Here is a 19,228-nt window from a genome sequence, read left to right as displayed (position 1 = left end):
TATTAAGGGGTTATTGCCAGAAAATACATATACTTTGTCAATTTTCTGGTTTATATCATGACCTTATAATTTGGCCAGAAAATACATCAATTTTCAATTTAATAGCAATTATAACATGACTTTATAGTTTGGCCAAAAAATACACCAAGTTTCAATTTATTCTCAATTATAACATGACCTTGTAATTAATTTAGTATAATAATATCAAGTTTAATACATTAAATATTTTTAATTTTCTTTTCATCTCACAATATACTATATATAAATACATATATATTTGATAAATATACATCTATATGTAAATAATATATAATATTATTTACTTTTTAACATAGTTTCTATTATATATGTACGTAATTTTTTAATTGGTCCTAATATTTTATAATTTCACAATTTAAATAAATAAATACTTATTATATATATATAATATATTAATAGAATATTATAATCAAATATATATATATATATATAACAAGATATTATATGAAATAATTAATCATCTAACTTAATTTTTATAAAAATTAATCAATCAATTAAAAATATTTTATACATAAAAATTTAATATAAATACAATAAATATTAATACATCTATGATGAAAAATAATCTAAATAAGGTCATGTTATAATTGAGAATAAATTGAAATTTGGTGTATTTTCTGGCGAGACTATAAAGTCATGTTATAATTGCAATTAAATTAAAAATTGATGTATTTTCTGGCAAAATTATAAAGTCATGATATAAACCAGAAAATTGACAAAGTATATGTATTTTCTGACAATAACCTCTTTTATTAATAGTAGTGGGCTGAATTAAGTTTTTGTTGTTGTTTAGGCCTTAGCGCCACTTTTGTTTCCTTTGGTGATTAGGTTTAGTTTTAATTCCTTAGTTATATATATTAGTGATTACACAACAATTGAAAGGGGATTTTACGCATACAATTTTGGGAGCAGACTTGGGATGGAAACTTTGGTTTCAATTCAAGTTTATTTTCTTCATTACTTTTCTCGCTATTTGCCTCTTAATTTATTTGTTTAATTTTATTATGTGTTATAGCTGATTTTGTTTATTCCAACAACGATTAGGGAAGCACTAGCAAGATTATTTTATGAGATCTAATTTGTTCTTATACTTTATTTTATGCTTGTATCTATGATTCTCTGTGTTTATCGTCATTAATTATTTTAATTCATTAGGTAGTGCGCAATATTTAGTGGGTTAGAATTAATTATACAGCCAATTGAATCGACCATACGTAATCGTGGTTTAGGTTTGATTAGTGGTAAATTGACACATCAGGGTCAAGGGAAAAACAGTCTTAATTCAATAATCATGCGTCAGAGTTTATTGGTTTTGAATCGGGTTTCTTTAGAAATTAATGTTGTTGACTCATTAAACCTATAGAGCGTCTCTTACGGTTGTCGGTCGATTAGGGTAGTAATTAGTGAAGCGTCTTCCTGGTTACCGAAAAACTAAGGAGAAATAAGATCATGTCAGAAGCGGCTTTGGTGGTTATAACTGGTTTGCTTGCATGAATTAAAGTTATATTTGCATCAATGATCAAAATAATTAAGCTAGGGTGGACTTAATTGATTGTTGGAATCTTTTATTAATTGTTGGAATTTTCTATTTATTTATTTAGGATTAGAACCATTACGATTCTTTTAGATTTTATTTATTTATTTCTATTTTAGTATTTTCATATTTTTTTCCCCATAATTTCGTTTCTTGAGTTTCTTTGGAAGTTGAATTTTAGGAGAATTCTCGCCGATCCCTTGGGAGACGATCTTGCTTACTGCTGTCTGCGCAGTGTGAACATACTGGCTGACCGTCGGATATTTTTGATGTAAAACGACGCACCATAGATTTTGATGAGTTGTTGGTCAATTAATACATAAATTTTGATTTTTTTGAAATTTGGCCCGAATAAAAATTAAATCCACATTTTTTTTCTTTATTTTTGTCACATATTTTCTACTTTTTTTTCTTTACTTTTTCTTTTCTTCTTTTTTATACCAACAATAGGACATCGATGATACATTATACACTAGACCACTAGGACTGTAATATACAAATTTGAAAAAAAAATAAGAAAAAGAAAAATTATAAAAGACGTTTGTCTTCGCAGTTCCAATGACCTAGTTTATGACACAAAAGAGAAGAATAAATAAGAAAATGAACGGGAAAAAAAGGGCAAAGAGAAAAGGAAAAGCATAAAAAAAATATAGAAAGGCGAGCCAAAAATCTTCATATTATATAAAAGAGTTTTCCCATTAAAATTTCTCTTTCCTTATTTTTCTTTTTTATTTTGATTCTTTTATAAAAATCGTCAACTTTGATTAATAAAAAGATATTTGGTGAATCGCGATTGAGTGGATAGGATTTTAACCGGGGAATCATAATCGGGTTGGGAATTTTACCTAGTATTGAACGTGAGAGTCGGAAGAGAGTGGAATAGAATTGAATTGCCAAGAATAAAAAGGAGTTCGCCGTTGTATTGAGAAAGAGCACGTCAAAATACATGATACAAGTGCATGTGTATTTATAGAATACATTTGAGGGGCAAAATAGTAATTTCAGTCTTGAAGTCATGTTCCCCGCGTGGTCAGGGGTACTGTGGTAATTTCGCCTACCTTTGCTCATTCCTCTGCCCAGAGATAAAGAACCGTGTGTATCGGCGAGTTTTGGATTCCTCTGTGAACATATGATTCATCTGCTCTGAAGCTTCCCGGGTAATGTGGTCATTTCTGCCGTTGACTGTCCGTGAGTGGAGCATCCCTCTGACCTCAGCGATTCCTCTGACCCGAGTGATTCCTCTGTCCAAGCTCATTCCTCTGCTCTGCATATATTACTCCTCATCAATATTAAACATTGATGTTAAATTAAAGATAACATAAAGATCTTTAATTTGATATAAAAATTATAAAAAATAAATTTAAAACGAATAAGTTATTATCAATTAAAGTTACAAAATTATTTTTTTTTCTCTCTCATCTTTTATCTCTCCCTTTTCTTTTCTAAGTTCTTTTAATTATACTGTTCATTCTCCATTCATTTTTCATATTTTCTATTTATTTATTTATTATAATAATTTAATGCAACTAGAAAGATGAAACTTATATTTTCATTTTAGAACTCTTTAAATTAAACATAATTATTTAAGTGAATTTCATATATATATATATATATATATATATATATATATATATATACACACACACACACACACATTAAAACAGATTTTCAAATACGATTTAGATTTATCAAATTTTCAGTATATTTTTATATGATTTTTTATATTTATTTATATTAATATATTTTTTATTATTATTTCTTAATTGAATTTAATATTAGATTGACAATTACTTATCTATGAAGCAAAAATAAATAATGATTAATTGGAAAATCATTAATTGGAGAATCATTATTGATTCTCTTTAAAATATAAAATAAAAGTAAATTGAAAAGTTTAATTTTGTAGTAGCATGTCTATTCAAATTTACTTAAATCATATACTCCACATTTATTTTTTTAAATGAATGACACATTCAACCCTTTATTTTTTTTAGCTAGCCCATTGATAAAAAATATTTGTCGGTAAAATACACAAATAAATATTTTGATGCATATAAAAATAATTGTTGTCATATTTATTCAAATTACATGGCATGTATGCACTTACGACTCACCGATGAAACCATTTTTCAGATTTATATATACATTTATTTATATTTAAATTATATATATTTAATATGCATATTTATTTAAAATATCGTTCAATTTCGATATTGATTGTGCATCGCCCGAGTGGGCGTGTCACGTGTGCTAGTAAAGAAGAAGAAGAAGAAAAATGTGGCAATAATTTTAATTTGGCAAATTTAAAAAAATGGAAAGTATATGTATTAATTGATCAACGATTCATATAAAAATATCATATAACAAAACTCCAACTTCTATGTAGGATTAAATGTAACCAAAATTTTAATTCGGATCAAATTCCAAAAGTTCAAAATTTATGAGTCAGTTGACCAAAAAAATAGTACAAGTATTAATTAAAAACCAATATTTGTATATTTACATGCAATTAACCCATCAATTTATTCAAAAACCATTTGATTATTGAGAATACAGACAAAAGTAAAGGACACAACAATAACTTTGTGGGGCCGGGTCATTAATAATTTGATTTCTCGCTCGCTTAAACCTTGGAATATTGTGGACAAAGTGCAAAGTGATCCAACAGCAAAATCTGGTTGAATTGATTAGCATTACAAGCAGTTGTTTGTTTCTTCATGATGTGACATATTCAACACTCACCAGCAAGATGGCACAAAAATTGTGAATGATGGATGAGGAGGGAGAATGTGCCAAGTTCACTGTCGTGCTCAATTATCAAGTTTTCTTCTTTACACTCGAATCTGCTTGTTCCCTCGTCTCTTCTGCGAGGGAGAACTTCTTCACTTTCTAAGGAAAACAAGAAAGAGATTCGATTAAAACAGTGATATATATGAAGTTTCTATAGCAAACAACATAAACAAGAATGAAATTAAGTAACAGCTAATGGAAGTGACGTAAATGTTATGCTGTATACAATACAAGGCTTCAGTCTTGAATAAAAGATCAAGTAACATATCCACATAAATAACCTTTGGTTGTGAAGTAAGAGCATTACTGGAAGTCCGTTTTGCCATTCTTCTAGTTTTATTTAACTATTATTTTAGAGAGTGAGTTTATTCTCAACATAATAATTAATACTCCCTCCGTCCCTAAAATAACTTCCTCTTTCTTTCTTTCCATTTTTGGAAACCTACCCGGCTACCTCACCACTAATAATACTTTATTTATTCTTACTTTTCACTTTTCACCACTCCCAATACTAATTATAACACATTTCACAACTTCCAATAATAATTATATCACTTTTTCTCCACTATCAATACACTTTACAACTTTTTATTAAAACCCGTGCCGTCCCCAAAGAGGAAGCCATTTCAGGGACGGAGGGAGTAACTAATATCAGAGAGAGATATTAGTATAAATCTTCATATCACAAAGCCAGATTTTGATAAATTTCTAGAGGGGAGAACCAAGATTCACATGCATACTTAATAATATTGATCCTAAGAATGACTGGTGTTCCTCTATGCAACCCTTATTGCCCAACCATAAAACGAAGAGCTAATGCATTCTACTTACTGATAACAGCGCTATGGTTGAAGTTGAACTGACCAAATTCATAACCAATGTGAGGAAAAACCAAAAAAGTAAAACACAAGAGTATAATGCAGATCACCAGCTCCGAAGCGAAGATTACTCAACTCAATTGCAATGGGAGGGCAGACTGTCAAACAGATAGGATCAGATCCTAAAGAGTGAGGTCTTTTCTCATGAAGGAAGTCTAGTCATTTAAGATTCTCTCCTACTTGTTATGAAACAATTCACAATACAATGAACAACAGGAAGTTCTGACCAACAAAATAAGAGCATAATGACATGGTTAGCAAAAGTTATTTCATTAGTGAAATAATCGATCCTGTGACCACTGAGATATGCTGTTACAGTGAAAAAGAGGAAAGGTAACATCGAATTCATGACTCTACCTTATTAACCAAAGCATATTTTGACACCATTCAAAACATAGTCCAGGTTGAGCAGCAATTATTAGCTCATCTAACAATACAAAAAAACGAGGTCTTTACCAGCCAAAATCTCTAAGTCCCAAGTTATAGAAATATTTGTTACAAGTAATCCAACAAACATATCATCCAGAAGAATCAGAAAGTTTCAGAAAAAATAAAGCTTAGATATAATAAGTTGCCCAATGAAAGCAGACATCAGCAATAATTTGGGAGAACCTGACTTAAAACTATCCCAAGCTTATGTCAGACGAATAGAAACATATCATTTAGCAAGTAGTAAGATCCTCAAAATTCAGATGGCCAATTAGACCAAGCATCTCAGGCTCTCAGCAGTGGGAAAAAGGTTATAGCACAAATATCTGATAATAACATATTAACATTGAAACAATTTGGTGAATTACACAATGGATTATTTATATATGTGTGAGAGTGAATATATTTAACTCTATAAATAAATCCGATTAATTATCTATTTCGTCTTCTTCATTAAATTAATATTATTTGTTTTTGGAGAATATATTTTGTTTATTTTGCAGCTTAACAAATTTGGTTATGGAGTTGTGGAATTGAAGAAGAAGACTTAGTCAAATTGCATTAAATAAGGGAGAGTGGTTTGTGCTTGGTCAGTGGTTACCAACAACAAGTATACTTTTGTCTCAAGTATAATCCACATTCCTAGCCTTGGTCTCCAATAGGGAGGAAGGCACTGCATTCCGTACCAATTTATCTAGAGCAATATCTGTCTTTGCAGAATTGCAATGTTACTGAGCTTATTCCGACATTCATCTTACCATTCAGTCTAGTTTACCTTGAGTGGGAAAATTGTGAATCCTAGGATCCGATAGGATAATGGAACTGTTGTGTGCACATTTATAAGTCAAGTTAGCTTCAGCTTAAGTCTAGTTGTTACTAGCACTTCGATAGGTTAGAATGGAATTTCTTTCCTATTGTATCTCATCTACTTGATTAAGAGGTATTCTTAGTTAAGTAGATTGTAATTCATTGTAAAATGAATTCTTATAGTGAATTCGAACTGCATGTTAATCAATAACTTGGAGTAAAAAATTATTCATTGTATCCACAATTTACTTTATGCTACATTTCATGTTTTTCATAAGTAGTTGTTAGATTCCTTATTCATACTGACTTGCAGGAGCAATGGTTGAAGATGCAGCTATCACCCAACCAAAGTTGTTTACCAAAAAGCTCCCATAAAAAATTCTCAGTGACATCTTCATATAAAACTAACATGGAACTGGTCTCATATAGCTTGCATTTTCTTTCCTCCACCACTCTAGAACTTTCTTTACAATTCACACAGTCAAGTTTACAGATAATAATAGCTCAGGCAGTAAACAGTTGGCATAAGCGCTAATTATATTTTCACTTTGAGCAACCGAAAATATCGATTAACCTGAGCTTCAGCTACAAAATCCCAATTAAATATCAAACTACAGTTCAGCTACTGGGATAATATAAACTGATCATGGAAACAAGATTGCATCTTGACAGATTTGAATTTTGTTTCGTGCCTACAGAAATAGCATTCTTCTTCAGAATATTTGCTAAATATACCTTATCAATGACGCATTGGCGCAAGGCTTGAAGGAGGGAAAGGCATTTTTCTTGGTCGTAAGGCGATTGAACAACGCAGTTGAGCAGATCGATTGATTCCTTCCCACACACCGCCTGCTGCTGATTTAGAGATGTCTCCATGGATTTTTTTTATTTTTTTTTTGTAGTTGAGGTTCTAGGGTTTAAGAGATTGCGATTTTGTGGAGTTTCAGAATATGGAAAATGAATACTAATTCCTACTAGTTACCAAGTTGTGGACTGTTTCGACACACACTGAATTCCTAACCTGGTTTACTACTACTGCTTTTTCTTTTTGATCGAGAAAAGATATTCGTCTATCTCGTGATGGTATTTTTTGTTTATGATTCCAACGAAAATGAGTCATTTTTTTTTATAAAAATAATAAGGATAATTAATTATATAATTAACTTAATTAAATAAGTTCTATTTTTTCTTTAATTTTGTATTAATTGGATGATTAAACTCACAAATTTTTTTAGATCCCCTATTTTTTCATTTCACACAATCATTTTTTTTTCTCTCTCTCTCTCTTATGTTTCCGGTGGAAGTTCTCCTGTGATTTCTCGTCGGCTGTCTCCCTTGCCGCCGCAGCGGCCCCGTTCTCCCTCGTCTCTCTCTGATTCTCCGTTCAACCAAAATCCCTAATTTTGAAAGACTCCAAATTTCAAATTTTTGTCTGAGGAGGACAATTTGTGAATAAGGCGACGCTATGACATTGCGATGGTGCTTGAGGATTTCGATTTGGGGTGTCTGGTGGTGGTGGAGACAAAGGGGTGCGGCGGGGGATTTAGAGGGTGTCCCTCCTTCTCCCAAGATTGTACATTTATTATTTCCTTCATCTTTCAAATATCTTGATAAAAAAAAATATGACACAAATTGTATACTCCATGTGATGAGTGGAGAACGGGTCCCATAAATTATGAAAAGTGATGATAGTGACTAATGAATCAATTAAAATAAACGTGAGAGGTCTATTTGTAGCAATTGATGTAAATATGTGAAAATTATAAAGGTAATAGTTAGTGAAATTATTTCTAAAAATGAAATATGAAGATAATTTTGAAACGAACAAAAAAAGAAATAAAGGGAGATGTTTCAGGGACGGGGAAGTACTATATATTTCCGTACGTCCATAAAAATTGTATGCTTCGCTTTTTTGAAAACCACCTCTTATATTTTAAAACTCATTCACATTCAATATGTAAAACTCGTGTCCTTCATTCCACCCTACTATCTGTGTGGACAGAGGGAGTGTTATTTTGGTACGTCCTAGTAAAAGTGTACATTTTTTTTTTTTACTTTTGGATATTATCTTACTACTTTTTATCTCATTTTATGAACTTATTCATAATCACACAAATTTCACTACAAACTTTTTTATTTTGTATCTTATTATAAACACTATAATAAAAATGGATCTCTTATTTCACTCACAACAAACGTGTGTCATCAAAAGTGATGCATATTTTTATGAAATAGAGGGTACTATTCTTTTTATTGTGCTTTAAGAATTATCTGTACTTTTATTTTTTCAAATTGAAAAAGAAAAAGAATCTTGTTTGTTTAGGAACATTCAATCCCAAAGAGGGGGTCTTTTGTACGAGAGATCGCATTTGTGCAAATCGAGGCTCCATGCATCCATTTGACCCGATTGACCTATCTATTCTGCCCCTTTTAGATACACTGACACATTTTTTCTGAGCATGTAGATTAAGAAAGAGGTGTTTATGATGTAAAATAAATGAAAACACCTGTAATAAAAAGGTGTAAAGTCAATTTATGTAATAAAGTAAGTGAATACCTCTTGTTTAAAGTGTAAAGAAAGTTGGGTACGAAAATTAAGAAGGGAAGATGACCCCAAGTAATTCTACTTTTGAGCTGTGTCATTTCAATGTGATAGAAAAAAAAAATGAAAGTATGTCATTATTAATGAGACTGGGGAAGTACTACGTAATTGTTTCTCTATTAACAACAAATAACACTTTTGTTAACAATAAATGATACTTTTATTATAATTAATTAAATCGCGAACATAAAATATGATATAAAATTATACTTTTTCTTAAAAATAAATGATACATTTTTATACAAAATGATACCAACAAATGATACTTTTTTCAAATATAAATGACATTCGCAAATGATATTCTTTATTGAATAAATGAAAATTTTAAAGATTGTATCATGAGAGATAAAATTCAAATTCTTTAATTTAGTTTATATATTTTAGATTGTTAACAATAAATGATACTTTTATTAATAGTTAATTAAATCACGCACATACAGTATGGTGAGATTTCAATCTAATGAATTAATACTGGCCTATTCATTAGTCTCACATCTCACGAAAAACAAAAAATCTCACTAAAAGTGAGATTGTTATTTTTCGTGACAAGTGAAAATAATAAATAAGCCAAATTATAGTGTTGAATCAGATAGTATATAGTGTTGAATAACGATATTAAAAAAAATAGTAAAATTTCCACTTCCTCTAAGATTTGAACTCAGGTAAAAAAATTCCTCATCCAAGTAAATATCAGCCATAAAATACATTAAATCAACACCTATAAATCAATGTAAGATCTCACCATATATGAGGAATCTCATTGGAATCATTCTCTCACTCACTCTCTCTCTCTCTCTCTCTCTCTATATATATATATATATATATATATATATATATATATATATATATATAGGGGTGGGCTACCGTGAGAGCACATCTTAAAATAAGAAATAAGAGCAATTTTTAATGTATGAATTTTATGTAGAACACGCATGAATTGTGAAAAATAAATTTTTGCTACCTTTGGGATTCGAACTCATAACCATAAATCCATCCAACAGGATTACGAATCAACCGTAGATCGATGATCTAAGGGCTGAAAATGATTCTTATTTTATATCTTAAGAAATGATCTTATTTTAACCCCCCTCTATATATATATATATATATATATAGAGAGAGAGAGAGAGAGAGAGGTGGGCTAAAATAAGAACACTTTTAAGTGTATAAAATAAGAACAAATTCTATTAATTAGATTTTGGTTGATCTTGTGGTTTGAAATTTCCCTAATCAAAACATAATTCGTAACAAAAGTACTTTAAATTCGTAATAAGAAAGACATATGAATTGCAAGGGAAACAATTACAAATTTCGGATCTCCATATAATTTGATTTGGGCCATTAATTTACTATGATCTAATGGACATGATTTGTTCTTATTTTATACACTTAAAAGTGTTTTCATGGTAACATATACATATATATATATATATATATATATATATATATATATAGGGTTGGGTTCCGGTAGTATCCAAGCTTATAATAGATCCGTAGATCCAAATCTAGACCACACATTTATGACATGTGGCGCATCAAGATGATGACACGTGGCAAGGCTTTCAAGGCAAAATCTGGAGAGAGGTAAAATTGGAATGTAATTTTCGAAATAAAAAAAAATAGATTTTCTCAAAATAGGTATATTTTAGATGCATAAAGTTTCATACGAGAATGCATGAACTTTCATATAAAAATGCATAAATTTTCATATAAAAATGCATAAGATTTCACCCCACCCCAACCCCACCCCCCACACCCCTGAACCCCACCCCACCCCTGAACCCCACCCCCACCCACCCCCTACCCCCCACCCCCCACCCCCAATTTTTTTTTTTTTAAAAACTGATTTTCTGACCACTGACCCCCCCACCCACCCCCCACCCCCCAATTTTTTTTTTATTTTTTTAAAAACTGATTTTCTAACCACTGACCCACCCCTACCCCTCACCCCCCCCCCACCCACCCACCCACCCACCCCCCCACCAATTTTTTTTTTTTCTCAAAAACTGATTTTCTGACCACTGACCCCCCCACCCACCCACCCACCCCCCCACCCAAATTTTTTTTTTGAAAAACTGATTTTTACATGCATAAAAAAATTACATCTTTTACATGCATACACTTTCGCACAGAAATGCATATCCTTTCACACAAAAATGCATTACATTTTTTGAAAAAATATAATTTTTTTTGGGGGTGGGTGGGTGGGTGGGGGGTGCGGGGGATGGGTGGGTCAGCGACTCAACAATCAAAAAATCAGTTTTGAAAAAAAAAAATTTGGGGGGGGAGGGCGTGGGTGGGTGGGTGGGGGGTCAGTGGTCAGAAAATCAGTTTTTTTTTTTTTTTAAAAAAAATGGGTTGGGGGGGGGTGGGGTGGGGGTGGGTCGGGGGTCAGTGGTCAGAAAATCAGTTTTTTTTTAAAAAAATAAAATTGGGTGGGGGGTGGGTGGGTGGGGTGGGGTGGCGAAAATACCAGATTTATTAAAATGAAATGCATTTTTTGTATAATTTAATGCATTTTTATGTAAAATCTTTATGCACTTTTGTTTGATTTTATATGCATGTGAAACATGACTATTTTGGGGGGTGGTAATGGGGAGGGTTGGGGGGTGGTGTGGGGTGGGTTGGGGGGTGGTGCGGGGTGGGGTGGTGAAAATACCAAAACTGTAAAAATCAAATGCATTTTTCTGTTCAAAGTCATGCATTTCATGTGAAAACTTTATGCATCTTTGTGGGAAACTATATGCATCTAAAATATATCTATTTTGAGAAAATCTAAAAAAAATATATTTTTTTTTAATTATTAAATCCGAAAATTACATTCCAATTTTACCCCTCTCCAGATTTTGCCTTGAAATGCCTTTATGCATCTTGATGCGCCACATGTCATAAATGTGTGGTCTAGATTTGGATCTACGGATCTATTATAAGCATTGGATACTACATGATCCCATTCCTATATATATATATATATATATATATATATATAGGAATGGGATCATGTAGTATCCAATGCTTATAATAGATCCGTAGATCCAAATCTAGACCACACATTTATGACATGTGGCGCATCAAGATGGTGACACGTGGCAAGGAGCTTCCAAGCAATCCAAGGCAAAATCTGGAGGGGTAAAATTGGAATGTAATTTTCGGATTTAATAATTAAAAAAATATATATATTTTTTTAGATTTTCTCAAAATAGATATATTTTAGATGCATATAGTTTCACACAAAGATTCATAAAGTTTTCACATGAAATGCATAACTTTGAACAGAAAAATGCATTTAATTTTTCCAGTTTTGGTATTTTCACCACCCCACCCCATACCACCCCCCAATCCAGCCCACACCACCCCCCAACCCTCCCCATTACCACCCCCAAAAATAGGCATGTTTCACATGCATATAAAATCAAACAAAAATGCATAAAGTTTTCACATAAAAATGCATTAAATTATACAAAAATGCATTTCATTTTAATAAATCTGGTAGTTTCGCCACCCCACCCCTGCCCCACCCCCACCCCACCCACCCCCCCCACCCCCAATTTTTTTTTTCAAAAACTGATTTTCTGATTGCTGGCCCACCCCCACCCTGTTCGCTAATATTTTCACCACGCCGCAAGTATACGGGTAGTTGTAATATATGGAAGCAAGGTCGTATCCCACAAGGATTAGTAGTTCAATCTAGTGATTATCCTAATTCATTTTACTCGACTATTTAGACTAAACGATTGAGTGATTGGTTTGATTATCTAACTAAATACTTAACAAGTGCAAAGACAAATGAAAACAAGTAAGCAACGTGGACTAATGTAATGATTAAAACGATTTAGGGACTAGGCATCAATGGTTAAGCAAAGGACTTCAATTATAGCTCAATACTAATCTCGACGATCCTAATTATCTAGAGTGATCTCCCAACTAGTTCTAGCCCCCTCCCGGACGACTAGAACGGTAGATTACGGGTTATAGTTGCCGTCCCCGGTCAACTTCTAACCTATAACTCCCAAAAGCACACAAAGATCGACATACTCTCACCCAACTCTCAACCTCCCGGTTATCGAATTGATATGTTTCAAACACCTTATCTATTGCAATTATCCTCTCCCGATTCAAAGTGCAAATTAGAAATGTATAGAATGTGGCCAACAAACCATACAAGAATAAAGCAAGGGTTTGAAAAGATAATGTGCAAAGGAACAAACAAGATTTATATTGAGCACAAATAATCAATCCATTACAATAATCATCTAGCCTAATCCCCAAATCAAAGAGAAATTTAGCCTATCATGTTCAACAATAACATACCCAATGAAAAGAGAAACATAAATGAAAAAGAGAGAAAGAATGAACAAATCCTATTGAGAAGCTTGCTTCAATCTTCTCTCATCTTCAATCCTTCTTCAAATGGGTAGGAATGAGTATGAATGTTGGGGATTAGGGCTTGGATATGGAGGTAGGAATGTTGGGGATGATGAATAATGTGAGGAAAAGGGGAAAAATGGGGGTTAAGGGCTGAAAAACGCGATTGGGGCCCACTTGGGGATGCTCCGCTCTTTTCCCGCGGTCACGGCCCGCGTCCGCGGCCTTCAAACGTGGGGGATGCTCAGGGGACCCGCGGTCCCACCCCGCGGCCGCGGGTGGTGACCGCGGGTGTCTCCTGAGTCGGGAACAGCTGACCCGCGGTCTTACCCCGCGGCCGCGGGTGGTGACCGCGGGGTACTGGGCGTTTTGCACAGTCCGCTCGTTTTGCTCCGTTCTCCCTCGTCCGGACTCGGATTTGGTCGCCGTTTGCGCTCACGGATTCCTCTCGAGACGTACTTCAATATCATATCTTCAAAATCCTCCAATTAATCCTTGATTTTTCCTGAAATTACTCCAAAACTACACAAAGATATCAAATCTTCATAAAACTAAATATTCGGGCACAAACAAGCATTCACAAGCAAAACATGAAGGGAAATGACAACAAAACATGTGGAATTGAGGTACGAAAACCATGTTTGTCAACCCCCCAAACTTAAAGTGTTGTTTGTCCCCAAATGGGATCATGTAGTATCCAATGCTTATAATAGATCCGTAGATCCAAATCTAGACCACACATTTATGACATGTGGCGCATCAAGATGGTGACACGTGGCAAGGAGCTTCCAAGCATTCCAAGGCAAAATCTGGAGGGGTAAAATTGGAATGTAATTTTCGGATTTAATAATTAAAAAAAATATATATATTTTTTTAGATTTTCTCAAAATAGATATATTTTAGATGCATATAGTTTCACACAAAGATTCATAAAGTTTTCACATGAAATGCATAACTTTGAACAGAAAAATGCATTTAATTTTTCCAGTTTTGGTATTTTCACCACCCCACCCCATACCACCCCCCAATCCAGCCCACACCACCCCCCAACCCTCCCCATTACCACCCCCAAAAATAGGCATGTTTCACATGCATATAAAATCAAACAAAAATGCATAAAGTTTTCACATAAAAATGCATTAAATTATACAAAAAATGCATTTCATTTTAATAAATCTGGTAGTTTCGCCACCCCACCCCTGCCCCACCCCCACCCCACCCACCCCCCCACCCCCAATTTTTTTTTTCAAAAACTGATTTTCTGATTGCTGGCCCACCCCCACCCCCACCAACCTCCCCAAATTTTTTTTTAAAAAAAAAATGATTTTCAGAAAAGAAAAAAAAAATTTGGGGGGTGGGTGGGGGGTCAGTGGTCAGAAAATCAGTTTTTGAGAAAATAAAAAATAAAAAATAAAAATTTTTGTAGGGGGTGGGTGGGTGGGGGGGTGGGGGATAGGGGTGGGTCAGTGGTCAGAAAATCAGTTTTTAAAAAAATAAAAAAAAAAAAATTTGGGGGGGGGGGGGTGGGGGGTAGGGGGGGGGTGGGGGTGGGGTTCAGGGGTGTGGGGGGTGGGGTTGGGGTGGGGTGAAATCTTATGCATTTTTATATGAAACTTTATGCATTTTTATATGAAAGTTCATGCATTCTCGTATGAAACTTTATGCATTTAAAATATACGTATTTTGAAAAAATCTAATTTTTTTTTTTAATTTCGAAAATTACATTCCAATTTTACCCCTATCCAGATTTTGCCTTGAAATGTCTTGCCACGTGTCACCATCTTGATGCGCCACATGTCATAAATGTGTGGTCTAGATTTGGATCTACGGATCTATTATAAGCATAGGGATCCACCGGGACCCAACCCTATATATATATATATATATATATATATATATATAGGGGCGCGCTACAGTGAGACTCTCTATTTTTCGTGAGACACTTAGTACAATGAATAAGACGTATATACTGATGAACAAGGGCCACAAGGCAGTATATACTGATGAATGAAGAAATTTAAAAAATTGGTAATGAATAAGACATATAAACTGATGAACAAAGCAATATATATGTCACAGCCCACTATCCCTAAGGACGGATTAACCGGGGTTATGGCTCGGGGTGAAAATTAAAAAGCAGAAATCAAAGGGGTTTTCCACGCATTTCAAGAAATAACATTCAAATCAACAATTAGTATATATATATATATATAGGGTGTGGTTCTAGAGAGAACTACATTATTTGTGAGAACGTGAGAACCATCAAATCTAATGCATTCACTATAAAAATTAATGTATTCGCTGTTAAAATTAATGCACTAAAAAAAATAAAAAATTGCTCCCTTCAGGATTCGAACCCAGGATCTGCATTCATCCAACAAGATGATACATCCACCGTAGATCTTGATAATCGAATGACTGAAAATGGTTCTCCGTTCTTTTTTTTATTTATGGTTCTTTCTTGAACCTCTCCATATATATATATATATATATATATATATATATATATATATATATATATATATATATATATGGTGTGGTTCTAGAGAGAACTACATTATTTGTGAGAACGTGAGAACCATCAAATATAATGCATCCACTGTAAAAATTAATGCATTCGCTGTTAAAATTAATGCACTAAAAAAATAAAAAAAATTGCCTCATTCGGGATTCGAACCCAGGATTTGCATTCATCCAACAAGATGATGCATCCACCGTAGATCTTGATGATCGAATGGCTGAAAATGGTTCTCCGTTCTTCTTTTATTTAGTGGTTCTTTCTTGAACCTCTCCATATATATATATATATATATATATATATATACATACAACTGCTTGGGTAATTTACAAACGATCATGCCATAACGACTAGGCCCAAGTGAAAGTTAATTAAAACGAAAGAGTAATAAGTTGAAGTAGAAACGATAACAAAGTCAGAGTGTTTGCAGCGAATAACGTGTGAGTTATGCATATGAAGATGCATACTCAAGGTTTCATTACATAACCATCAAAAGAGAATTCGCTCAACACCAATCCATTCCATCGCCTGCTCAACCTGCACATTTAAAAATACATGCAGGGCTGAGTATAAAAATACTCAGTGGCATAAGCCAAAAAACAACAAGCATACATACATAGATTGAACTGGCAAACAGTAACACATAGGGGTTTTCTTGAATGACCTGTGCTTACTAAAACATTTCTTTCATTTTCATAAAGGTGGATGCATCCCATTTTCAGTCTATATGATCCATATCTGTCCTTTCTGTCACGCGCCGGAAAAGAGGCCTCCTTCCACGGATGCCAAGACCGGTCACAAGCGACTCGCGGTCTTCATGAGTGTACATGTTAACCCTTATTAGCAAACCTTCGTCTAGCATAGGGTCCCAATTGGATTTCCTTTAAAGTTGGCGAACCAACACAGATAGGATACATATAAAAACATAAACATTTTTGGCAGTCAAACATTTCATTTCATAAACATTTCATTTTCATAAGAGTCATTTATCATGTGAGCATTATGGCTGGGAAGATAGGGTTCGGGTATAGGGTACCTTATTACCCGACCTGAAAAAATCGGGTATCGGGTACCCTATACCCGATAAATTAGGGTTCGGGTTCGGGATCGGGTATTTAGGGTGGGGAAAAATCGGGTATCGGGTATACTCGATCCCTTACCCGGTTTTTTTTTATTAAATATATATTAAATTATTTAATTAATTTAATCAATAATCATTTAATTTTGAAAACACTTCTAGCCCTAGTTTTGTTCCCTGCTGCCTGCCTCCCTCTGATCTCCCACCCGCCCTAATCCCCCAGCCTCTTTGCGCGGCGCACCGGCGCCGGCCTCCGTCGTCCCACCCGCCACCTGCCGGCTGCCACGACCCAGCGGCGGCCTCTCGCGAGTCGTCCCCAGCCAGGTCCGAGTCCCGCCCGCCTCCCAGCCACGCAGCTGCCTCCATCGCGAGGCGTCGACCCAGCCACGCAGTTGCCTCCATCGTCCCAGCAGCCGCGCCGCCTCCGAGCTCCCAGCAGACGCCGCCAGCCGTCCGCACTCCCCAAGTACGATTCTTCTTCTTCTGAATCTTCTTCTTCTTCCTTTTTTTTTAAAAAATGACTCAATGTGTTTTGTGTAGATTTGTGCACTATATCTATATTTACTTAGGTTCAGTTCAGAATTCAGATTAGTTTGAATGTTTGATTGGTTCCTTTCGATATTGGGGTTGTATTGATACAGATTGGTGATTTCATTTGTGCACTATATCTTCATTATTGATACAGATTGATTTCTTTTTTTTATTGATTGCTTTAGATATGCTTTGCTTGGTTTGATTGGTATTTGGTACAGTTGGCTTTAGATATGGTTTGATTGTTACAGTTGGCTTGTTTTGCTATAGATATGCTTTGCTTTGCTTTGCTAATTCACTAAATTCAGTTTGCTAAATCTAAGATATGCTAAATGAGTGTGTTTACTTAGTTTGAGCTATTATGAGATATCATCATATCTATAAATTCAGTTTGCTTTGCTTTACTATTGTTTCTAAATTAGTTTGAGCTATTATGACAATTTTCTTTATGAATTCAGTTTCTAAATGACTAAATGAGTGTGTTTACTTATTTTGTAGTTTTCTACATTGTTATGGCATCTTCTCGCAATAGTAATCGTGTTGAGGAAGACGCTATTGATATAAATGATGATATGGATGATGATGGGTTAGAGGATATTCCTATCGGCGAAGACGGGGAAGCAACAATAGAAACCGGATCTCAAAGTGGTGTATCAAAGAAAAGGAAAGGAAGTGCACGCTCAGATCATTGGAAAGCTTTCACACTTATGTGGGTTGAAGAAGGTGATCCTCCGGAGAAGACGCGCAAGGGGAAGTGCAAGACATGTGGAGTTATAATTTGCGCTGATTCATACCATAATGGGACGAATGGCCTCAAGAACCACACTATTTCGTGCTCTAGAAAGCATAAAAATACAACGGAAGGTCAAACTGTATTGCATTTCACACCTGCCAGCACGGATGGAACTAGCTCATTGTCAGCTTGGAAATTTGATCAGAAGTTTGTTCGACTCACTTTGGCTTAGATGATTATCCTTGATGAGCTCCCATTCACATATGTGGAAAAAGAGGGCTTCCAAAAATTTGTTGCTGCTGCTTGCCCAATGTTCCAAATTCCTACAAGGCAAACGATCAGAGCTGATTGTGCGAAGATCTTCTTGGAGCGGAAAGATAGGTTGAAGACTTTCTTCACCAAGAAAGGGCATGGGTAGGGTCTCATTGACCACAGATAGCTGGACTTCATTAAACAACACCAATTTTATGTGTGTTACTGCCCACTTCATTGGTAAGGATTGGAGATTACATAAGAAGATCATTACATTTGTCAAGATCGTTAGTCACAAAGCCGTTGATATTGGTGAGGCTATTGTGATGTCGATGAAGGATTGGGGCTTGCAGAGATTGCTTTGTTGCACGCTAGACAATGCAACAGCAAACGATGGGGCAGTAAGATATGTGAACTATTATCTCGATGAGGTGCAGTCTAGAGTTCTCGATGGAGGTTACCTCCATATGCGTTGCGCAGCCCACATCTTGAACTTGGTTGTGAATGAGTGTTTACTTGAGATTGGTTTGTCGGTTCACAGAGTTAGAGAAGCAGTGAAGTGGATCAAGGCCTCCCTAGTAAGAGCTTCAAAGTTTTATGACTATGCAAAGTTAGTCAAGATTGAATCCAAGAAGCAATTGTGTTTGGATGTCCCTACACGGTGGAACTCAA

The sequence above is a fragment of the Salvia miltiorrhiza genome, chromosome 5 (assembly GCF_028751815.1).
Source record: "Salvia miltiorrhiza cultivar Shanhuang (shh) chromosome 5, IMPLAD_Smil_shh, whole genome shotgun sequence".
NCBI classification, from domain to species: domain Eukaryota; kingdom Viridiplantae; phylum Streptophyta; class Magnoliopsida; order Lamiales; family Lamiaceae; genus Salvia; species Salvia miltiorrhiza.
The sequence above is the reverse complement of the archived record's forward strand: the minus strand, read 5'-3'. Positions refer to the sequence as shown.